Below are 9142 nucleotides of genomic sequence, written 5' to 3' on the forward strand. Positions count from 1 at the left end.
GAGAGAACTAATTCAGGGAAATGGCTCACCAGTTGTGGAGGGTGGCAAGACTCCAAACCATGGGTCAGGCATCGGGCTCCTCCTGGCTCATGTGGTTGTAGGGACTGACAAGCCCCAAATGGGCAGGTCAGACAGAAGGCTACTATCAAGAGGCTATGGACGCTAGAGAATCCCAAAATCTATCAGTTGGGTGACAGGCTGCCGGCTCATGTCCCAAGCAGTGGAAGGTAGCAGCCCAATGCGTATCCCACCACCCCAGCATTCGCCCTGTCGGTCATTCGCCCTATTGGTCTGTGATAGTTAGGTTTCTTGTGCCAACTGGCCAATGATCGCATGTGGGATTAACTGAAGGGCAGTGTAATTGAAGGGCGGAGAGATAAATGGCTCGGTTAGCCTCATCTTTCCATCTCTTGCTCTTTGTGGTCGGACCAGTGTGCGGATGCCTTAGCTAGTTCTCTGCCTCAGCTGGCAAGGCTCACTTCCTGCAAGACACACCCCTGAGGAGAAGCCATGCGGACCTACCCCGATGCAGCCCTGGGTGCTGGAGCAGCCACGTGGAGACCCCTGCCAGCGCTGAGATGCTTACACCGCCACTGGCTTCAAAGACTGCCTACCCACTGGCCTGTATCATCCTGCATTTGGTGTCATTGCGTGTGTTTTGTGAGTTTGAGGAGGACTTTGTAGATTGGTATCGGACATATGGGCTAATGTTGGACTTATGGACTTGGGCTGGACTGGGTTGGGATGTTTTCTTAATGTACACTTACCCTTGATATAAAACTCTCTTTTATGCACATTTGAGTTTCTGTGGATTTGTTTCCCTAGTCTATCCACACTTACACAAGGTCTCTCTGTTATTTGGTTGAAAGCTGAGCCATGGAGATGGGTTCGGTTCTAGACTTGAAGGCTGACGAAGGGCCATGCTTGGGAGTTCCATCGAACTTCATCGGACCAGTAAGCCTATCTTTTTTTCAATTTTTTATAATGCTGTGCTTTGTTCTCCATTTTCTTCCACGCTACCTGGGACTTGGTGACTCCTTTCACAGGGGTCAACAGAGAAAGCCGATACAATCTAGTTCTTCTGGTCTCAGGGTCCTGGAGGTTGAGGTTCATCCACCAGTCCATTAGTCCTTCAGACTCATTGTATGTGTGCATCTTTTATTTTATTCACTCTGCTCTGCTCTAGACAGGGAGATACTAAGAGTTGCCCCTTTGTATGATTCCACGTCTATAAGATAAAAGTGTTTTAGTGATGTCTGGGGGCTGAAGGGAGGGGAGAGGGGTGAGCTGTCACTTAACAGTCACTGGGTTTCTGTTGGGGGACAGTGGTGATGGTTGTGATTGTGGCATATGTAATTAATGTCACGGATTTGTACATTTAAAAAACGTGAAAATAGCAGTGTTCTTCCATATATTTTACCACAGTACTTTTTTTTAAAAGAAAGAAGTTGCAATGCAATGCACTGAAGCAAATTGGGAGTAAGATATCTCAATCATTCTCCCAATCAATATTTTTTTAAAAACGAACTCGCTGCCATTGAGTTGATTCTGAATGAAAAGCGTGACTCTCTGGGAGAGAGGAGAACTGCTCCTGTGGGTTTCCAAGGCTGTCAGTCTTCATGGGAGCAGAAAGCTCATCTTTCTCTCTCGGACCAGTGGCTTTCAAACTCTCTCCTTGCAGTTGGCAGCCCAATTCATCACCCTCTACATCCCCAGAACGTCTTATTCCAATTCACAGTATCCCAGTATTTCTGAGACTGTAGATATTTATAGGAGCGGCTACTCACATCTTCCTCCCATGTAGCAGATGATGGAGTTAAACCTCCGACTCTGTCGTTAAGCAACCTAACACCTTGCCCACAGGGTCATCATCATTGTTCCAAGAGCCTTTCGAAGGAAAGCCAGATGCACCTGCCCAAGCTGCCATCTTACAGGTAGAAAGCTTTGAAAGGCCCCACCTTCTCCTGCAAAAGGCTCTAGGACAGGGGATCTGATCCTTCTATCTTTCTTAATCTAGTGTCTCAAACCTCCCTGACACTCAAGAAACCCACAGAGCCCTGCTCAGAATAATGCTTTAAAATCCCCGAAATTCCTCGAATCGCAAAGCAAAGCAATTATTCTGAAATGCAATCAAAACATTAAAAACAACCAAACAGTAATCAAGATAATTTAAAATTGTGCTGCGGTAATATATAGATATGCTCCTTAACATGTTGATCAGCAATTTCAAGCAGCAGGTTTTAAAACTCCCGTAATTGCAAAGTCTGATGAGTGTAAACGATATTTCAAAGTTTCTGCAACAACCAAGACGTGATTGAAAGATGTCTCTGATTTCCACGGGGGGCAAAGTGACTTGTGCCCCTGACACTGCTGTCGTTGGGTAGGAGCAGCGGTTCTCAACCGTCTGAATGCTGCGACCCTTTAATACAGTTCCTCATGTTGTGGTGACCCCATGTGTGGGCGTATCTGCATGTGGACGGACCTACCTGGACATGGAGAGAGGAGCAGTATCTCGGTTCCTAAGACCTTGGAAATATGGTCTTAGGCGAACCCTGTGAGAGGGTCATTCCACCCCCAAGGGGGGCACAACCCACAGGTTGAGAACTGCTGGGTTAGAGGCTAAGTAAAACAAAGATGTAGCTTTATTCCCGTTCAAAGTTAACAGACCTCCGGTATTTTATCCAGGGACTGTCTCAGGACCTCAGGTTAAGCATTTCCCTCCAAAGATTGAAAACAAACTACAGGTCTTTGAAATTAAAGGTTCAGACAGTAGTGTCAGGAGGTTTTCCACCATCAAAAAAATTCCTCAGCTGTCCCAGCCTGGCAGTCTGCTTACAGCGTCTGTTCTGAAACAGCCCTGCTTCCACGTGATCAAGAATCCTGAACTTGACAAGCACACAGAACAAGGGGCCGGAACTTTGAGGAAAGAGGGGCCTCTGGAAATGGTCTCACTCTATTCTGACCCTCCCTGTTTGGCATTAAGAGAGAGAGAGAGTCAATTAACAGGAAAACATAGGAGAGGCTCTTGGGAAGGGGGGGGCGGGCGCGCAGTGATACGTAGCTTAAGTTGCTGAATACAAAATTGATTGTCTGAAATATACAATGAAACCAAACGCACTGCCATCTAATCAATGCTGACTCATGGTGACCCTATAGGAGAGGGTAGAAGTGCCCCTGTGGGGTTCCAGGACAGCAATTCTTACAGGAGCAGAAAACTTCACCTTTCTCCCACCTGAGATGTAAAGCCTCCACCTAATTCACAATGTTCTAATTGTTTAAAAAAAGGAAAACATAACGTTGTTTCTGCTTCCATAGATTTAGACATGATAACTTTAGCTCAGCGCTTTTTGGACAACTTCATGGTGAACAAATGTATTAGAACCCAGAAGATGGAGAGATGACCAGGAAGACGGAGACATACGCAAACCCTGTGTCTCATAAGAGACTGTTCTCCAGAATGTAAACAGCTGTCAACCTAGAATTCTATACCCAGCAGAAGTAGATTGGAAAAAAAGAAATCAGAGGGGACATCGTCCTTTTTCAACATTTATGATTTAAGTAATTAATTGATATAATGTGTGTTAGAAATGATTACTGAGTGATATGAACAGAGAGTTTGTAAACCTACTGCCTTCAGCCATTGAACTAGAGCTTTAAATGGCATGGGACGCACCTGCAAAGAAGGCTCTGAAAAGGGAAGCTCCACCCAGTGCCTTGAGTGCTGTGGACATTTGCAGTTGAAGAGACTGGTGGAGATTGCTGTTGGAGACTGCAGAAAATAGAAGTAGCCTTTGGCTAGTTAAATTTTGAACTGGAGGTTTGCTCCTAGAGCGGGTAAAAATCTGGAGCCCTGAAGGAACTCTCCTCTCTAGGACTGAGAGTTAAAGGGAGCCTATGGCAGCCTGAAATGCTTGCTAGGTGACCACCTGATCCATGTTCAGTGGAAGTGGGAGAAATGCTGCAATCGAGAGACGGGTTGAGTCTGACCACTGACACCCATGGGCCTGGTTCACAGGGACTAGAGGAGGAGATAAGAGCAGGTTGGCTGGTCTGAAGTTTAAAGAGTTGTATGGAACCTGAGCCTAGGACATGACCTAGCCAAAGGGGACTAGGGCTATTGAGAATTTGTGACAGGGCTCATGGTCGAAAGGCAAGGTGACCAATAGGCACCCTGGTGAGGCTAAGTGACGGGGCTCACATTGAGTTGACCAGAACCCAACCAGATGAAGATAAGATTTTTGAGCCTGTGAATTGGTGCATATTGCTGCTGACTTTATGGAAGGCTTGTCCTATTTGACTTTGCATATGGATGCAGACTCACAAGGTTCCAACTGGAATGCAGATTCTCCACATCAAAGAACATGCTTATCTTCTCAGAGCACTGGGCAGGATAGAAATTGGATACCCAAAATGGGGAGGATAAAGGCATGAAGTGGCTGGATTACAGACTTTCATAGGTGGGGCAGTGTGCTGATAGAATTATAGGACTGTGGTATAGTGGTTCACATAACTGCAATAGTTAGGCATAGAATATAATTGTTTTGGTCACTTATAGAACAATGTGTTTAAATAAAGCTGACACATTTGAGTTGTATGGATTTTAGTTTTATTCTGTTAGGCACACATAAGGTTTTACTATTGTCTTTGTTTTAAAAATTATGTATGGCTAACGGGTTGTGTAAAAGTGTCGAGTTGACAAGGGGTGGTCTGTGGTAGTTACATAATTTCGTGTCAACTTGAAGTATAGGGGTGGAGGCTAGCCTGTCAATCAGGTCACAGCCTGATGGTGCCTCCCTGTGGGTGTGGTCTTCTCATAAGGAGGGTTCTGGGGACCTCCCCCCACTCTCTGCCTTTATCTTCCTGTTGAGGAGCCTCTGTGAGACCTACACCAGCCCTGTGATGCTTCCACAGCCATTGGATCACAAGACTTTGAACCCACTGGCCGGTGATCTTCCTGCTTTCTGCATCATTGCTTGTGGCTGCGCGAGTCTGAAGAGGGATTTATGGACTAGTATCAGACTTATGGATTGGTATCTGACTTATGGACTTGATCTGGACTGGGCTGGGATTTTGCTCGATATATAATTATTTCTTGATACAAAGCTTTCTCTGACACATATGTGAGTGTCCCTGGATTTCTCTAGTCAACCCAGCCTAACACAGTCACTATGAGTCAGAACAGACTCAATCATACCTAACAACCACAGTGCATTTGTTTGGGGCCCTGGTTGACAGAGTAAGTTATTCATTGGGCTGCTAGACAAAAGGTCAGCAGTTTGAAAACACCAGCCACTCAACAGGAGAAAGATGAGGCTTTCTACTCCCATAAAAATCTACAGCCTTGTCCAGCAGATCCACTCTGTTTATAGATGAGGGATGTGAGTCACCCTGTTATCAGAAAGAGAGCATTGGAAACTCAACCATGGCAGATAGAGGTCAAAATGTATTATCTTATTATTTGTCCCTCTTAACCCATTTTAAAGCTGTTTCAGCTTAAAAAAGAAAAAAAAGTGAAGGGGAAATACCTGTGGATTAACCCCGGCGAATCCCCTCTGCCCATGGACCAGGGATGTGAGTAGCCTTGCTATCAGGGATGTGAGTGGCCTTGCTATCATGCAGAGTGCAATGGGAAGTGGATTGGTGCAGATGCAGTTAAGTTAAAATTTAACACCCTGTCATTTGATCTCCCTTATGATCCATTTAAATTTGTTCTAGTTTTTATTATTTTCTACTTTATTTTCAATTGAGGTTTTTATCTGTTTTGTTTTGCTACGGTGGTTAGATTTTAAATTTTTAATGTTTTCCTGTCTATGAAATCCACTATAGGTAAATCTATAGAGACGGTAACTGGATTAATGGTTCCTTGAGGGCACGGCAGGGGAGGTTGGGGAAATAGGAGCTAATAGCAAGCACAGGAATGAAGAAAATGTTATAAAACTGAATGTGGTGATGATTGTACAATTCCACAGATACGAACTATTGAATTCTATGACATGTGAATTATATGCCAATAACACTGTTGGGGGGCGAATTTTTTTACAGCCTTGGAAACCCTCAGGGGCAGTTCTATCCTGTCCCATAGGGCCATTATGAATCAGAATTGACTTAATAGCAGTGAGTATTTTATTTGGAACGCCTTCACTGGAACCCTTGTGGCCCTGTCAGTTAAGCATTGCACTGCTAATCACGAGGTTGGCAGTACAAACCCACCAGGCGCTCCACAGGAGAGAGATGAGGCTATCTGATCTTGTAAAGATTTACAGCCTCAGGAATCCTATATAGTGTTGCTGTGCATTGGAGTCAACTCAATGGCTGTGGGTTTGCTTTTGAGGTTGATGCCGATGTTGAGCCCTGGCAGTGCAGTGGATTATGTGTTGGGGTGCTGACCACCAGGCCTTAATGATTTAAAATCTTGGGAACCCTGTGGAGCGGTCCTGCCCTGTTCTATAGGGTCATAATGAGTTGGTAGCAACTCAGCAGCACGGGGAATGTCTATGTTAGATCTCAAGTTGGAGAACCTTTAACCTAAAGAAATGAGGAAGAGAAGAACAGAGTAAACCTGATACGAGTAAAAAACAAACAACATAATCAATATCAGAAAGGAAATCAGTAGAGAAAAATAAAAGGAGCCAAAATTGGTTTTGAGATCAATATAATGGTGCTGTGGTTCGTCATCGGGCTGCTAACTGCAAGACCAGTGGTTCAAACCCACCAGCACAGGAGAAAGCTGATGCGGTCTGGTCCTTCACAGACCCACTATCCAAGGACCCCTGGAGAGGGTCCCGATGAGTCAGGATCCGCTCAGTGGAGACTCAGACCGATTGTGGAAAAAGAGCGATGACGATGACGCACATTAAAGTACCGAGCTCAGGACCAAGAGCAGTGAGAGACATCACTACAGGCTCAACACACATGAAAGAGTCACTGGAAAGATGATGACCAAGTTGATGTCAATAGATGGAACCACTTCGATGAGAAAGACGAATTCCTTTCCAATGACCAAGACTCGCCCAAGAAGGAAAGAAATCTGAATAGTTCTATATCTATGAGAGAAATATAAGTTTTAGCTGAAAATAAATCATCCCACAAAGAAAACTCCAGGCCTGGGAGAGTTCCCAGGCAAATTCTACTCGATGTTTCATGATACTTCGCCCCAGATATGCAGAAGGGAAGCAGCACATGAAAAGATGCTCACCCCCATCCGTCACAGGTGTGGTGACGGTGGAGCATCAAGTTTGACTCATAGCAACGCCACGTGACTGAGCAGATGGTTAGCCAAGGTTGTCCAGGCTGAATTGGAGCAGATTGACAAGCTGTCTCCTGTCGCGTCCAGGGATGGATTTGAACATCAACCTTACACAGAGCAGCCGAGCGCTGAACGGTTGTGTCACCTCACCAAGGCCCCTTCATTGGTCATTGTTGTTGTTAGGGGCTGTATGTATAATGGAACAAGACACCACCCAGTCCTGCGCCGTCCTCACCCCCTCGCAATTGTCCCTCTACTCGAGCCCGTTGCCGCAGTCCTTGGTCCAATCCGTCTCGTCGGGGGCAGCTTCCGCTTTACCAAGCGTGATGAGACCCTGGGGGCTGGTCTCTCCTGACAACGTGTCCAAAGTCCACGAGACAAGCCTCGCCATCCTGGCTTCTAAAGAGCATTCTGGCTTTACTTCTTCCAAGACAGATTTGTTTGCTCTGTAGGAAATGCAAATTAGGCCATGAGATATCACTACATGCCTTTTACAAAAAATCAGAAACCAAATGCGCCAGCATCGAGTCATTTCCTACCCTTAGTCTCCCTAGATAGGAATTTTAAAGACTATAAATCTTTATGGGAGTAGACAACCTCATCAGTTTCCCTCTGCAACAGCTGGTGGGTTTGAACTGCCAACCTTGCACTTATCAGCCCAGTGCCTAATCCACAGCACCACCTGGTCTCCCGGTTTGTTGTCAGGTACCGTTGAGCATACTTATTTTGGGATTCATTCATATGAGTGCACATATGCTCCTAATTGACCAGAATTGTCCATTGGAAGAATAGAGTACAATCTGTTTATCTGCTCAACTGTTGATACACGTCTGGGTTTGTTTTCTCAGTTCTGGCTGTGAACATATATGTGCACGCCTTTGTGGAACGGCTGGGTCATGCAGTAGGCACGCTTTTAGCTTTTAAAGAAAGCGCTTTTCCAAAGTGGTTTAAGCATCACGTTTCCATTCCCACCAGGTGAGGATGAGTGTTCCAGTTGTTCCCCATCCTTGGCATGGCCAGTTTTTGCCTTTCCCACAGTCTGGTGGGTAGGTAGGGGCCCCATTGGTGCTGGGAGGTCAACGCTGGGCTGAAAACAAGAAGGTTGATGGTTCGGGATAATTATGCTGAGAGAAGTCGTCAGGCAAAGAACAGTGCCTAGTCTCTGACTCCGCTTACAGAAGATTCTAGAAAAGACAATCTCCTGGGACGGAAAGCAGGCAAGTGGTTGGCTTGGAGTGAAGAGGCAGCTGGAGTGCAAGGGAGCCCCAACAAAGGGGTGCAATCCAATTTGGGGAGGGGGGCCCGGATGTTGTCTATGTCCATGTGATCATGGTCTCATGGTGAATGCCTGTGTGGAAACATATCGACTTCTACACATGTAATTTGTGGTTGTTGTTGTTGTTGTTGTTGTTGTTGGGAGCTGCCGAGTCCGTTCTGACTCTCAGCGGCCCCGACGACGTAACACTGAAGGAAACCCGTCCTGGTCCTGCGCCACCCCCACAATGACTCTTGTGTCTGAGCCACTGTGGCAGCCACTGCGTCGGTCCTCTCGTTGGGCGGCCTTCCTCTTTTTCACTGCCCCTCTTTTACCACGTAAGCATATCGCTGACTGCCTGATGTCGGTGTGACCCCAACACATCTGTTGGACTTGAACTAGCAAAATCCCTAAGGGATTATAGGTATTCATTTTATAATATCCTTGCTTGAGATCCAATTATGTTTCAGATGATTACAGCTCCCAAACCTGAAATAACACTATTTAAGTGGATGATTTGGCAAAACACTTATTTTATTTTTAAATCATGTTATTAGGGGCTCATACAACTCTTATCACAATCCATACATACATCAATTGTGTCAAGCACATTTGTACATTCATTGCCCTCATCATTCTCA

The sequence above is a fragment of the Echinops telfairi genome, unplaced genomic scaffold (genome assembly GCF_000313985.2).
Source record: "Echinops telfairi isolate 266 unplaced genomic scaffold, ASM31398v2 ScPeMD7_5;HRSCAF=22, whole genome shotgun sequence".
NCBI lineage: Eukaryota > Metazoa > Chordata > Mammalia > Afrosoricida > Tenrecidae > Echinops > Echinops telfairi.